Source organism: Pinus tabuliformis, chromosome 8, assembly GCF_031772625.1.
Source record: "Pinus tabuliformis cultivar Carrire ecotype Pingquan chromosome 8, CPIR1, whole genome shotgun sequence".
Taxonomy (NCBI): domain Eukaryota; kingdom Viridiplantae; phylum Streptophyta; class Pinopsida; order Pinales; family Pinaceae; genus Pinus; species Pinus tabuliformis.
The window spans coordinates 479190446-479204960 of record NC_142294.1 but is presented as its reverse complement, the minus strand read 5'-3'; positions in this window follow the sequence as shown (position 1 = coordinate 479204960).

Sequence of the window (14515 nt, the reverse complement as noted above, 5' to 3'; positions counted from 1 at the left end):
CTTGAAGTTGGCAGCTTCACAAACCCTAGCGAGACAAGGAGAAATATAACCCTTGACAAACTTCAATTTTTGTTCTTCATCCTCCAGCGACTCTTCACTATTTCAAATCAAACTTGTGTGAGATGTGTGTCCAAATGAGGTTGAGCTCCCCTCTATTTATAGCCTTTCTTGAGGGTCAAATTTCCCTCCCTTAGGGCGTCTTGTCTTTACTCTTAGGCCTACTTGATATTGGGTTTATCCATGGATTTTACATGATAAAATAAATATTTTTATTCATTACAATGAGTCCAAATGGGAGTACACATGAACAATATTATTCTTTATCATAGAAATACCTAGAAGACTTAAAAAACATGAAGAACATGCTTTTGACTCAAACTAGAGTATGAAATCCATAATCCAAAATAAAACATAATCTCTTTCTTTATAAAGAATATACAATGTCATGATTACAATTACATCATAATGAAGACCAACCCTAGTTCAAATTTTCAACACTCCCTCTTAATTAGGGAGGTATTCATGGTACAAGGAATCTCAATATTGAAGCATTCCCATAAGAAGAGTCAGATTGATAAGCCATCTTTTGTCAAGATCTTTTATATCATAACCAACATTGTCACTAAAGGTATTTACTGGCCAAGCTCATCTTTAACTATGAGCATTATGATGCGAGGCTTTACATGAGCTGCCACACTACCTCTCAAGGTACACACCCCATCCAGATGTCTACAAGGTATGTTCTTTTAGGACTATTCTTATCTTGGACTCCCAAACCTGGATCCTCAAATAGTATCGGTCCTCTTCGAATACTCTTATCTTGGATTCCCTACCTCATCCTTAAAGAGCATAGGTCACCAACTTCTTTCTATGGATTTTTTAATCCATAAGTTTCAATCTAGATGTTTATTCAATCCTCCAGACTCCTTTTTTTCTTTATGGCCTTCACTAAGGCTTATGGTTGTTATTCCTAGTTTAGTGCCTGACCCATAAAGACAAGAACTATTTGATATCACTCCCTCTCAACCATGAAAGAGATATCCACCAAACCAAGCTTACCTCTCAGGTACTCAAGATTCTTGTTTGGTAATGCTTTAGTCAATATGTCAACTACCTACTCATTTGTAGGCAGATAGTGCAGCTCCATGACCCTATCTCATACCATTCCTCTGATGTAGTGGTACGTGTTACTTATATCCTTTGTCTTAGCATGAAATACCCCATCTTCTTTCAACTTTATGCAACTTTGATTATCACAATGTATCCATGTAGGGATGAGCAATCCTTCAAACAACTCTGATAACAACTTCCTGAGCCAAACTGATTCACTTTAGACTTCACTTGTAGCAACATATTCAACTTCAGCACTGCTTAAAGCAACTGTATCCCGCTTTTTGCTCATCCATGAAACCATGGAAGGTCTAAGGCTGAAGCATCCTCCTGTTGTGCTCCTTCCATCTGTCTCACTGCCACACCAATTTGAATTTGTATATCCCATGAGTTGGATTTCATTCCCAGTATACTTGAGGTAGTGATGGATGGTTCCACACAAGTATCTTAAGGTATGCTTAGTTGCAATCCAATGATCATGCTTTGACTCCATCTGACACTGATTGAGGAAATTTACTGCAAAACAAATGTATGGCCTAGTATTCACCAGATACATGAAGGACCCAACCAATTTCCTGTAGCAAGTAGGATCTACCAGACTAGACTCTAAACGCTTAAACCTTTTGCAATTTGTAACCATAGGAGCCATCATAAGTTCACAATCCATCATGTCGACCCTCTGAAGCCTCTTGATCACATATTTACATTGACCCATGACATATCTCTCTAGCGGTTTTTGCCATATTTCTATTCCCAAGTAATAATGCATAATTCCAAGATCCTTCATATCAAATTCAACTCCTAACTACCTATTGCATTCTTGAATTAGTCGATCTACACCTGTAACTAGTAGATCATCCACATATCAGAGTATAATAATTGGTTCTTTTTGGACCACCTTGGTTTATAGATTTTGATCTTTATAACTCTTGGTAAAAACAAGTCTCAAGAGGTATGCATCCATTCTTGCATACCATGCTCTCGGTGCTTGCTTCAAGATATATAGAGCCTTCTTCAACCTGCAGACATGAGTTTTCCTCTGATTTATTTCAAATCTTTGAGGCCGCTCAATATAGACTTCTTCATCAATGGTCACATTCAGGAAATTTTGTCTTGACATCCATTTGGAATGATCCATCCCATAGAAGCAATCAACGAAAAAGTGATCTTATTATTGTATACCTAGTTGTGGGAGCAAATGTTTCTTCATAATTAATCCCTTCTTTATGTGAGAAACTCCTTTCTACAAACCTTGCTTTATATTTCTCAATGCTCCCCTCTGCAACATGCTTTATTTTATAAATAAATTTTGAAGTGACTATCGATTTGTCACTCGGCCTAGGGACAATCTCCAACTCATCGTCCTTCATTATTGGATGGTATTCTTCCTCCATTGCATTCTTCCATTCTTGATGCTTAGCAGCATCCTCATAGGAGGAAGGTTTTGCCTCAAATAGCTTTGTCATGTATGTGACATATCCATAATAACTCTTTGTTCTCTTACTTTCCCTCGATGTCCCTGATGTTGTATGTACTTCTGCCTCTTGAGTAGTAGTTTTCAACCAAATATGTTGTTTCCGATTTTCTAGAACAATTGTTGTATAGGCTCACAAGGGCCTTCAACATTTTCTTGAGTTGGTCCTAGTTCTTGACCATCATTGTCCCTAGAGATATCTTCAAAGATAGGAACTTCTTCATTAGAGTCAACTGGTACATCCTTCAATTTCTTGTAAGTTATGTTTTCATCTAAGATGACATCTCTACTTGCCACGATTCTATAGGGTTTAGATGAAGCACTATACCCCATAAAGATGCCCCTTAAATTGGTAGGATCTAGCTTCTTTCTTTTATCCATGGGTACATGAATGTACACATGACACCCAAAATATACGAAGATGATCCACACATGGCTTCTTTCTTGTAGATGCTTCTTCTAGTGTCATGTTATTGAGCACCCTGTGAGGACTTCGATTTTGCAAGTAAACAACCGTTATACATTCCTTTCCCCATAGGAACTGGGGGATATCTTGAGCGTGTAGCATAGCTCAAACACATTATTCAATAGTACGATTCTTCCTTTCTGCCACTCCATTCTATATAGGATTATAGGGAATAATGAGCTGCCTCGTGATTCCTACCTCCTTGTAGAAAACAATTAATTCTTTGGAGGTGTATTGTCTACCATTATCTAACCTTAGAATTTTTATCTTCTCCTATGTTAGGTTTTCCACTTCATTCTTGAAATTCAAAAACTTTTGAATACCTCATCCTTGTTCTACTTGAGAAGGTATAACCAAGTCTTCGTTGAATAATCATCAATGAAGGTTACATATTATTGATGCCCACCAAGAGACTTAACCGCCATAGATCCACATACATCTGAGTGATTGAGATCCAAAATTTTAGTAGATCTAGTTTCACTATTTGTAAATGATTTCTTTACATTCTTGCATAGAGAACATCCCTTACATGTTCCTTCATGGTCTTCCTTTATTTCGGGGATGGCATTGACCATTTGACTCATAGATGGAAAAATATTATAATGAAGGTGTCCATACCCTCTATGCCATAGTCTGGAAGGACTCACTTCCAAGTGAACTAGGGCTTTAGCTATAGATATATATAGTCTATACAATGTTCCCTCACAAACCCAAATCATACTTGCTTCATTGATACTAGAGCCCTTATCCTAAACCAAAACCTTTCTATCAACAAAAGAAACTCTATTACCCTTTCCTCTAGATAAGAAATAGAAAGTATATTTTTCTTCAAACCTGAAACATATAAGATGTTAAGGTGAATGTTTCCACCTGATTCGAGCTCCAATGATGTATACCCAATGCCTTATTGGATAGCATTTATTGTGTCCAAGTTCGATAGAGCAATATGAGTTTCCTTTTGACAAGGTCATGTGTCTAGAGGCACCACTATTGATAACCCATACATTTTCATCTTTGAAGGCACCTGATAAAGTGACGAACATATTTCCTTCTACTTCTTACTTTATTAGCTTAGGGATGATCTTCAATATGTAGTTCTTAATGGGGATAGAAAGTTTTCCAGCAAACTTGAAACCATTGTTCATGATTCTTGACATTGTGTCAACTAACTTGTGATCTTGAGTCTCCTTCTTGCACATTAGCTCTAATACCATGTTGGAAAATATGGAGACTTGATAATTCTAACTCATTTTCCTTAACTTGATAATTACTTGTGATGTTAGATGTTCTTCTATTACTTCTTTGATTATGTCCATCAAACAATCATCAAAAATAAGAAGACCACAAAGAGACAAAATACACCATAAATAGGCTTCTAGTCAGGGAAAAACCCCTCCAAGGGAAAAACCCAGAAAATTCTTCTCTTCTTCTTTAGAAATTCTTACAAATGAGACTTCCAAGATCCAAAGACCCAAGTCAGCCCCTAGAAATAATTGCTTCAGAACAACTTCCATAACTTCGATACTACAACTTCAGCCCCAACAACAGAATTTTGGCCTCCAAAAACTGCTGTAGAATTTCATCTTCTTGAAGTTGACAACTTCACAAACCCTATCGAGGTAAAGAGAAAGATAACCCTTGACAAACTTTGATTTCTTCTCCTTTTCTCAATCCTCCAGCTACTCTTTTTACCTTCTCTATTGCAGATATGACTTACGTGAGTTGTGTATCCAAATGAGGTCGAGCTCCCCTTTATTTATAGCCTTTCTTGAGGGTCGATTTGCCATCCCTTAGGCTGACTTGGCATTGCTCTTTGACCGACTTGGTAGTAGGTTTATCCATGGATTTTACATGATAAAATAAATATTTTTCTTCACTACAATGAGTCCAAATGGGACTGTGGCACATGACCAATATTATTCTTTATCCTAGAAAAACCTAGAAAGTCCTAGAAGACCTAAAAAGCATGAAGAACATGCTTTTGACTCAAACTAGAGTATGAAACCCATACTCCAAAATAAAATATAATTTCTCTTTCTTTCTTTATAAATAATATACAATGTCATGATTACAATTACATCATAATGAAGATCAACCCTAGTTACAATTTTCAACAACCCCTCCCATGTCATTTTCAGAGTTAGACTAACTAAGCATATTTTTCATCAAGGTGTATAATCACATTCGCTTGGCCTATAATCTTATATTGGCCATGCTCTGGTGCCACATGAAGAAAGTGGATTTTGACAAATTGAAATTCGTCCATACTACATCGTTGTAAGTATTTTCATCTTGCCCCAAATCAGATTAAATATGTCTTAGATCTTTTAAAAAGAATAACCCATATGTCGAATGTAATGGTGGTTGTGGAGGGATCAAAGCCATGGAGGTACATAAGAAAGGAGTAGAATATGGATAGGGGTGATACAAAGATGTTGGTAAAGAAGTGGTGGGATATCTATAACAATATATCCTTAGGCTTAAAATCATCTAATTTAATACTTGATATGGAGACCCACAATTGGTTGTGTTGAAAAATGCAACAAGAAAATCCTAATTTAATTTTGTCCTTGAATTAAATTAGGAATTAAATTCTAATTCTAATTCTCATTGCAACTTGTAATTGTTAACTAAGTTAATTTGACTTAGTGTCTTGGGAGTCTATCTAGAGTCATGTAGATTGGTTCCTAAATTTTAGGGGCCGAGGTTGAGTTCTTTTGAGTTGTAATTATTTAATTCGGTTTAACTAAGTTAAATTCAATTAAACTAGTTCCAACTAATGGAGGAATTAGCAAAAGATCCAGTAGTGGAGTGTAACCTGTAGTAGTGGGGTGTAACTTGTAGTAGTGGGGTGTAACCAACACTGCTCAACCAATAAACTGAAGATTCAATCATAATTAACTCATCAATGTCAGATAAGAGAAAAACCCAGTTGAGATTAGAATTCAGGGTCATTGTAATATCAATTGTAAAATCATTTAAATTAAACTGATGGTGCATGCAATCAGAGGAAAGCCTATTGATGGATTGCACAGTTATGGATGAGGAATTCCCCAATTAAAATATGGGCTAATTCCCTAGGAAATTGCACAAGAAAATAGGAGCTTGGAAGGCAACATATTTGGCTAAGTATTGGTTGGAGCTTGTTTGTGAAGCAATGCGACAGATTGAGATTGTGCAGAGGTTGCTCGGGCTTGAGAAAAGAATTGGAATCTTCTCATATTTTCTTATTAATGCAATATACAGATAGCATGGGTTTTAAGCTGTGGCTTTCCCCATAAATTTATTGTGTTATGTGTGATTGAATTCTTTCTCATTTATGCATTGTGATTTCATGGATTGTTTATTATTTCCACTCACGAGTAAAGTAGATTCAAGTCAATTGTTTTAGAATTTTACAAGCTGCAATTTGAATATACAAGGAATTTCTACATGGTGTAAGAGCTGAAATCACTATAGAAGAGAAGAATATGAGTTTGTCTTTTACAGGAGAAATCGAATTTGCAGTATCATACTTCAAAGCCAGCAAGATGTTGTTCTAAGGATTGAGACTTGAATATGCCCTTGAGGGTAGTTCGAACTATATTGCTTGGAAGGATATGATGGAGGTAGTGTTGGAAGTAAACAGTCTTAAGGAATTCATAGACAATGATATTCCTAAGCCGACCGATGCTCAAGATCTGGAAGAGTGGAGAAAGTGTGTGGCATAGGCGAGAAGGATTATCCTAGAAGGAGTTCGATATCATATTGTCTTGAACCTCCATGGTAAGGAAAATTCATTTTCAATGTGGAAGGCCTTGATGAACCTATTTGAAAACAACAATGACCACATGAAGCTGGCACTGAAGGACAAGCTCAGAAAGATCAAGATGGAGAAGGGTGACACAATACCGAAGTACTTGATCAAGTTCATCCAATGTTGGGATGAGCTTGAAAGTGTCGGTGTTGCAGTTGCTGAGGATGATGTGGTGAGCCTAACACTTCTAGGGCTTCCCAAGAGTTGGCACAACTACCAAGACTCGATTAATGGGAGGGAGAAGCTACCAGAGTGGGAGTGATTATGGTTCGACTTGGTACAAGAAGATATTCGACGAAACACTAGGGATGGATCCTCATCCAAGAATGATGATAAGGAGAACTATGCCTTAGTTGGGAAGGCGAAGAAGGGGAAGGGGAAGGGTAAGTCATATCATTCCAAATCAGATTCCAGTCAGGGAAACAAGAAGAAGGACATGTCGAAGATTAAACATTTTCACTGTCACGAGCTAGAACACTATGTTACAAAGTTTCCACGCAAGAAGGCCAGTAAGAAGCCCTAAGGAGGAGCGACAAATGAACCACTTCCTTCACAATTTGAACTAGATTTCACCCTCACCGCTTGCGTGGTGATATTAGTGATGGGTAGTGTGTGGTACCTGGATAGTGGAGCCTCATTCCATATAACCGAAAACAAAGAGTTCTTCAGTGACTTGGAGGAGACGGACCTCCAAATGCACGTCAAGATGGGAGATGATGGGAGGTATAGCGTGAATGACATCAATAATGTTACCTTTCAGAGGGAGTTTGGTTATCCCCTGATCTGGATTTAAATAGGAATGTAAAAAATTACAGAGATAACCATATACACAAAGATGCAGCGGAAATAATACTTCATTTCATTAATGGAAAATACTGAAATATGCTTACAACCAGAAATGGAAATAAACCAGCTAGGGCGATGGTAGCTTATCTTTGAGAAGAGATGTGGTGGCTACATGCCTCTGAACTGTGTTACAATGAGGCTCGAAGGCCTATTTATTGTTGAGAAACAATGGAAAACCCTTCACATTCCAAAACCTAACCCTAGGAGATGAAACGCCAAACTGTGGGCCCCGTTTGGGTAAATTGGTACATCAACTTCCCAGGGTCGTAACTTTGGCATACGATCTCCGTTTGACGCGTACAATAGCTCGTTAGAAAGATCTATCCGAGCACTACCACTTTGTGAAGGGCAACATCAGTCCATGGACCCATGTTGCCCCCAGATTTCCCAAAAAACGTCGTTTATGGCCTCAAAACGGCTCCAGAAGTTCAGGACCCGAAAAACTGCTAAAAATAGTAAGTTGTGCTACAATTAAGGAAACTGAAAATGCTGAGAGAAACAATGGTGGGGGTCCAGGTGGACTTGGCAGGTGGCCACCAATATCCACCTGGATCATTCCTCCCCCCTTAGGAAGCAATGGTCCCCATTGCGTTGAGTTCCTCCATGAGATGAGGAAACTTTTGCTGAACTTGTTCCCTGGTGAGCCACTTGCCCTGCTGAAAGAGTTGGTCTGATTTGACAACTCGATACAGTTGGATATTCTGTTGGCGAGTTTTCTTGATCTGTGTGTCCATGATCCGATTAGTTGCAGCTTGTTCCATGCAATCTGGATTTAATTCTGTGGGTTTGAGCTGTTCTGCAATGTCGGATGTGTCTAGCAATGGTGGAAAGTATGGCCGAAGGCGGTCCACATTGAACACTGGGTGCAGGCCAAGGAATGGGGGAATGCTGAGCTCAAATGCCTTATCTCCCATAGCCTTAGTAATGGTGTAAGGACCATATCGGAGTGGTCTCAATTTCCGATAGGCTCTAGTAAGGTGTTCCTTTTGCAAATGCAACCAGACTTTGTCGCCCACCTGAAACTTGTGTGGCACCCAATGTTGATCATGTCACTGCTTGTACTTGGCATTTGATTTCTCAAGAATGTCATGGACCTGCTGGCGAATATGTTGGATGCGCTCAATGAAGCTGGTGGCCTTATTTGTTTTCGGACTGGACATGAGCTGAATTTATGTGAGTAGCTGCAAGTGGCATGGCCACATCAATGGGGCATAGTGGCTGGAATCCCAAACCCACCTGAAAAGGGCTATGGCCAGTGGAGCTGTGAAGAGCTCGGTTGTAGCTGTGCTGAACATAGGGGAGGCTCTCGTCCCATGTGCGTGGATGCTTTGAGTTATACATGCGCAGAATGTGCACAATCATCCTATTGACAACCTCTGTCTGGCCATCAGTTTGAGGATGGAAGGCTGTGGACTTCGTGAGTTTGGTGTCCAGCATTGGCCAGAGACTGGACCAAAATGTGCTGAGAAACCGACTGTCCCGATCTGAGATGATAGACTGTGGGATCCCAAAGTGCACCCACACTCGTTCAAAGAAGAGTTTAGCAGTGGCTTCTGTTGTGATATTCTTCTTGCAGGCCGCCATAATGGCCATTTTCGAGAACTTGTCGACGACCACAAAAACACAGTCATTTCCATGCTTAGTGGAAGGAAGGCCTGACATGTAATCCATGGAGATGGATTCCCAAGGTCGACTAGGGGTAGGCAACGGGGTATAGAGGCCATGCTTCTTAATGGTCAGTTTGGCAATGGCACAGGCAGTACATGATCTGATGTACTTCCCAACATCCTGTCGAAGATTCGGCCAATAGAAATAATTTTGCAATACTGCCACTATTTTCTTGACCCCGAAGTGCCCAGCAGCTCAACTGTAGTGTGCTTCCCAAATCATCTTGGCACGCTCACTTGAAGGAACACAAAGGTGACCCAGGTGGCATAACAGGGCATCCTGGAGGTGAAAATCTGGAACATGTCGACCCTCCAAGAGTGTCTGGTATGTGTGGCCGAATTCTGGGTCGCTTTTGTAGAGAAGTGGCCAATCAGAAGTCTCGTGCCCACAAGAGTTGAGCACGGTGGTTAACACCATGATCGGTGGTCGACTAAGGCAATCTGCAACATTATTGGTGCTGCCCTTCTTATACTTGATATTCAAGTGGAACTGTTGCAGGTATGTAGACTACTTCTGATGGCGATCATTCTGCAATTTCCCTTGGGTCTGTATGAATTGCAGGGGTCGGTGGTCTGTGTGGATGACCGTTTCCTTCCCCAAAATGTAATGCTTCCATTGTCGGCAGGCCTGTACAATGGAATACATCTCTTTATCATAAGTGGGGTACTTCCGGACTGTGTCTGAAAGTGTTTCACTGTGATATGCCACTGGATGTCCATGTTGAGTAAGGACTGCCCCAATAGCATAGTCAGAGGCGTCTATCTCGACCTCAAATGGTTGTTGTAAATCTGGTAACGCGAGCACTGGTGCCGTGCAGAGGCGATCCTTCAACTCCATGAATGCCTTCTGTTGAGATTCAGACCAAAAGAATTTTTCTTTCGCCCCTCCCTTGGTGACGTGACTCAAGGGCCAAGTAATATGAGAAAACCCCAACACGAACCTGCGGTAGAAGTTGGCAAGACCTAGAAAGCTGTAGAGCTCTGTTAGGGTGGTTGGAGATGGCCAATCCCGGATGACTTGGATCTTGGCTGGATCGACATGCACCCCCTGTTCATCAATGATGTATCCCAGATACTGAACCTGGGTCATGCCAAAAGTGCATTTCTCCAAATTGGCACATAGCTTGTGTTGCCGCAGTCTTTGGAGAACCTGTCGGATGTGGTGGAGGTGCTCTTCCCAACTCTGGCTGAAGATCAGAATGTCATCCAAGTATACTACTACAAAGGAGTTGGTGAATGGCCGCAAGATGTCATCCATTAGCCTCATGAAGGTTGCAGGAGCATTCGTCAATCCGAAAGGCATAACCAACCATTCGAAAAGGCCCTCCTTGGATTTGAAGGCAGCCTTCCACACATCAGAGGGTTCGATTGGTACCTGGTGATATCCTGACTTCAGGTCGATCTTGCTGAAATATTTCGCCCCCTTTAGTTGGTCCAGGAGGTCATCAATCCGTGGGATCGGGTACCTATTACGGACAATGATCTTGTTCAGTGCCCGATAGTCAATACAGAGTCTCCACGTCCCATCCTTCTTCTATACCAACACGATCGGGCTCCCACAAGGCGATGAACTTGGACGAATGTGACCTTTCTGCATGATCAGGTGCTCATGTCCTACGTGTCGTAAAATGCTCAAAATTTAAAGTGCTTAGAACTAGTTCAAAGTTGAATGACTAGAAATTGCTCGTCTTCCTGATTCCGGCACTGCAAACGGTTCGAAAAACGGTCGCCGTATGAGGAAGTTATGGCAAAAAGAAGAATTTGTCCACAACATTAGAAATTTTAATTTTTCAAAAAAAATTAAAAAAGGAATATTCCGCCTGGCACGAAATCTGAGGCAACCACCAAACATTAAATGTAACTGCAGTTAAGTTGGCGAAATTTTGGCAGGAGCGCCAAATTTGGCGGACCCGCCATAATTGGCGGAGCTAACTGGAGTTAACTAAAGTTAGCTGGAGTTTTTCTAGGGACAAACTGGAGAAACTTTAAATGGCCATAACTTTGGCTAGGAAAGTCGGTTTTGGACGAATTTTTTTTTGGATTTTGGGTATTTTTGACCTTCTGAAGCCATTGGTGTAGGTCTTACAGCCATCTGAGGTCATTTGCAGGTGTTTTTTCTTCGTGGAAGTTCCAGGAGCCACCAGGGCCAAACCAGTTTGGGAGCTGCATTGGGAATTGTGCAACCAGTGAATGTGGAACGAAGGTCATTTCTGAAGGTTTTCAGCATTCTGAATCCATTTCTACAGCTCGTTTTTCCTTTTGAGGCATTCTTTTCACTGTTTAGCTTCAGGGAAGCTTTCAGGGCTACCAGGGCCATTTCAGTGTTGGAGCTATTTGGGGGCTATATTCATCCATTTTCGGTGATTCAAAAGCCTATGTCTGCTATTTTCGACCTTCTGAGTCTAATGGCAGAGGTTTCAGAACCAATTGAGTTCATCTTCACCTCGAAATTCTCCATGCAAGTTTAAAGGACCACCAGGGCCAATTGGGGAAAGTACTGTATAAGGTACAAAATTCACTGTTTAGTGTTTGGAAAAGAGCATGTTTGGCTAATTCCTATCTTCTGATTTTGTATTTACAGTCAGATCTATCCTTTGAGACACCCATATTTTTTTATTAGCCTTTGTAGCAATTTTAATACAAGAGGACAAGCCTAGTTGGAGAGGTTTGGTCCAACAGATGTAGCCCAGAAGGGGGGTTGAACTGCTTTATGATTTTGATGTCTTTATTTGCTGAAGATGATATACTAAACAAAACTGATATAAAGTATTAAACAACAAATAAATATAACTTGCATACACACATAATCACCTGTTCAGCTGCAGAAAGTTACTTGTCTTTTTCCGCAAGACCTTAAACTTCAAGTATGTGTATGTCAAAGACTTCTAAGTGTTTACTTTGTTATTTCTTTAGGCAGAGCCCGTAGAGGGCCAGGTAGCCTATGGAACTCATCCTCTTTTTAGAGGTGACATGTCCGATGAATGCCCCTACAGTCTATCTCTGTATAAGAAATAAGAAGTTTATACATTTTTAGAGGTCATTTGGAGTGTCTAGCTCACAGTTGAAATTATTGGAAATGGATACCTTGCACCCTTAAACAAGTACATTCCATTTTCAGATCACTGCAGGAGCTCCTGAATCTGCCTCTTGATTTCATTGTTCTCCAAAACGGAGCGCCGATAAATTGGTCCATTGGGTAGCGGCGCACCTGGGGTCAGATCGATGGAGTGCTTGACCTGACAGTGCAGAGGAACCCCTGCAGGGGAGGTGAAGATGTCCTCGTACTCCTCCACAACCTTGTCCATCTGTAGTTGTCGTGCAGAGGGACCCCGTTTGGAGGCCGCGACCACCGTCTTCTTCTTTCCTTGAGGGCGTATCATCAGGAAAACAAATTTCCTGGTTTTGGAAATGATCTTACTGCATTGTTTTGCAGTAATCAAAGAAATGGCGGTAGGTGGTGCTACCTTTGGTATCCTGTATAACTTATTTCCCAATGTAATAATAACAGCACGGGGCCTTGATTCATACACAGCATGTTGCTTCCACAAATATGGCTGTCCTAATAATACATCACAAACTTCAAGGGGAGCAATGTCACACAATACCTCATCCGTGAAGGGCTTGATGTTGTATGGAAGGTGACATTGCTGGCTCACGCGAAGATCTCGTCCTTGGTGAAGCCACCCAATGGTGTATGGTTGTGGATGTGCTGTGGTCGGTAAGCCCAACCGCTTCACGACCTCTGCCGAAATGAGGTTCTTTTGACTCTCGCTATCAACAATGAACTGTATCGGGGAGCCCTTTACCCACATCTGGGAGTGGAAGAGACGCTCCTCCTCCTCTGTATCTTCGGGTTCATTTTTCTGGATCTTGGCGGTAGCAACATTGGCGTTGGGATCCGCATCAATGATCTGCTTCCCTTTTTCATTCCCCTTATCAGGTTCTGACTCAGAGTCGGAACATGCATCTGATTCTGAAACCTTTAGCTCAGCCACCAGTGACTGCTTGGCCCGACACTCACTTGTGTTGTGAGTGGAGCTCTTATGGAACTCACACCATTTTCCAGTGTCCTTTTTCGGTTTCGCTGCGCTGTTCTTTGCTTGCAGCTTCGGCGGGTTGTCTTGGGCTGTCCCGCCTTGGCTTTGTCCTTTGTTTTGTGGTTTAGGGGCACCTTTCCCCTACTTTGGATTCGCAGATCCAAAGTCTCGCTTCTTTTATTTAAACTTCTGCTCGACCTTGACGGCATATCGGTATGCTGCGTCGAGCAAGGAGATGTTCAGGAATTGTATTTCTTCCTGGATGTACTTGTGCAGGCAGCCATGGTAATTGAGTATCAAATGTTGCTCCGAATCCTTGATACCCAACTTTGTGCGAAGGGTATGGAAAAGATTGGTGAACTCCGACACATCTTGGTCCCTTCCCTGCCGTAGCGTGGTCCACTTTATGTATTCATCCTCATAGCTTCCGACAGGGTAGTACTGCTCCTTGATGGCATCCCGGAATGAATTCCAGGTGGGTGCGGCTGAAAATAGTGAGCCAGTACTTTCATCCTTCTGCTCGTAGTAGGTTTCCCACCAGTCCTTGACGTGGGGGGCTGCTTTGAGAAGAGCGAAAACAATCTTTTCCCGACTCGAAAATTCATGAACAGAAAAATAACCCTCTAGCAGATTTAACTATTTATCTACGACATCTGCGTCTATCTGACCCTTGAATATGGGGATTTCAAAATTAACTTGTACTTTAAAGGGCGTGGCGTTTCCAGAGTAGCTGCTGGAAGCCGATGCGTCGCTTCTGGGTAGCTGCTGAAGGATCTGGGCAAAGCTGTCCATCATCGCGTTCCGTTGTCGCTCGAGGGCTTCTTCGAGCAAGATTTTGATGGGATCTCCTGCCCCCTCGTCTTTCTTCTCATCCGCCATGGGAGGCCGTCGGGATTTGCGAGGTTGGTCTTGCAAAGGTTCAAATAGTTCAAGCCCTAACTCCTTATATCCCGACCTTGTTGGGGACATGCAAAGAAAAACAGAGAAAAAGCAGACCGCTCTGATACCACTGATCCGGATTTAAATAGGAACGTAACAAATTACAGAGATAACCATATACACAAAGATGCAATGGAAATAATACTTCATTTCATTAATGGAAAATACTGAAATATGCTT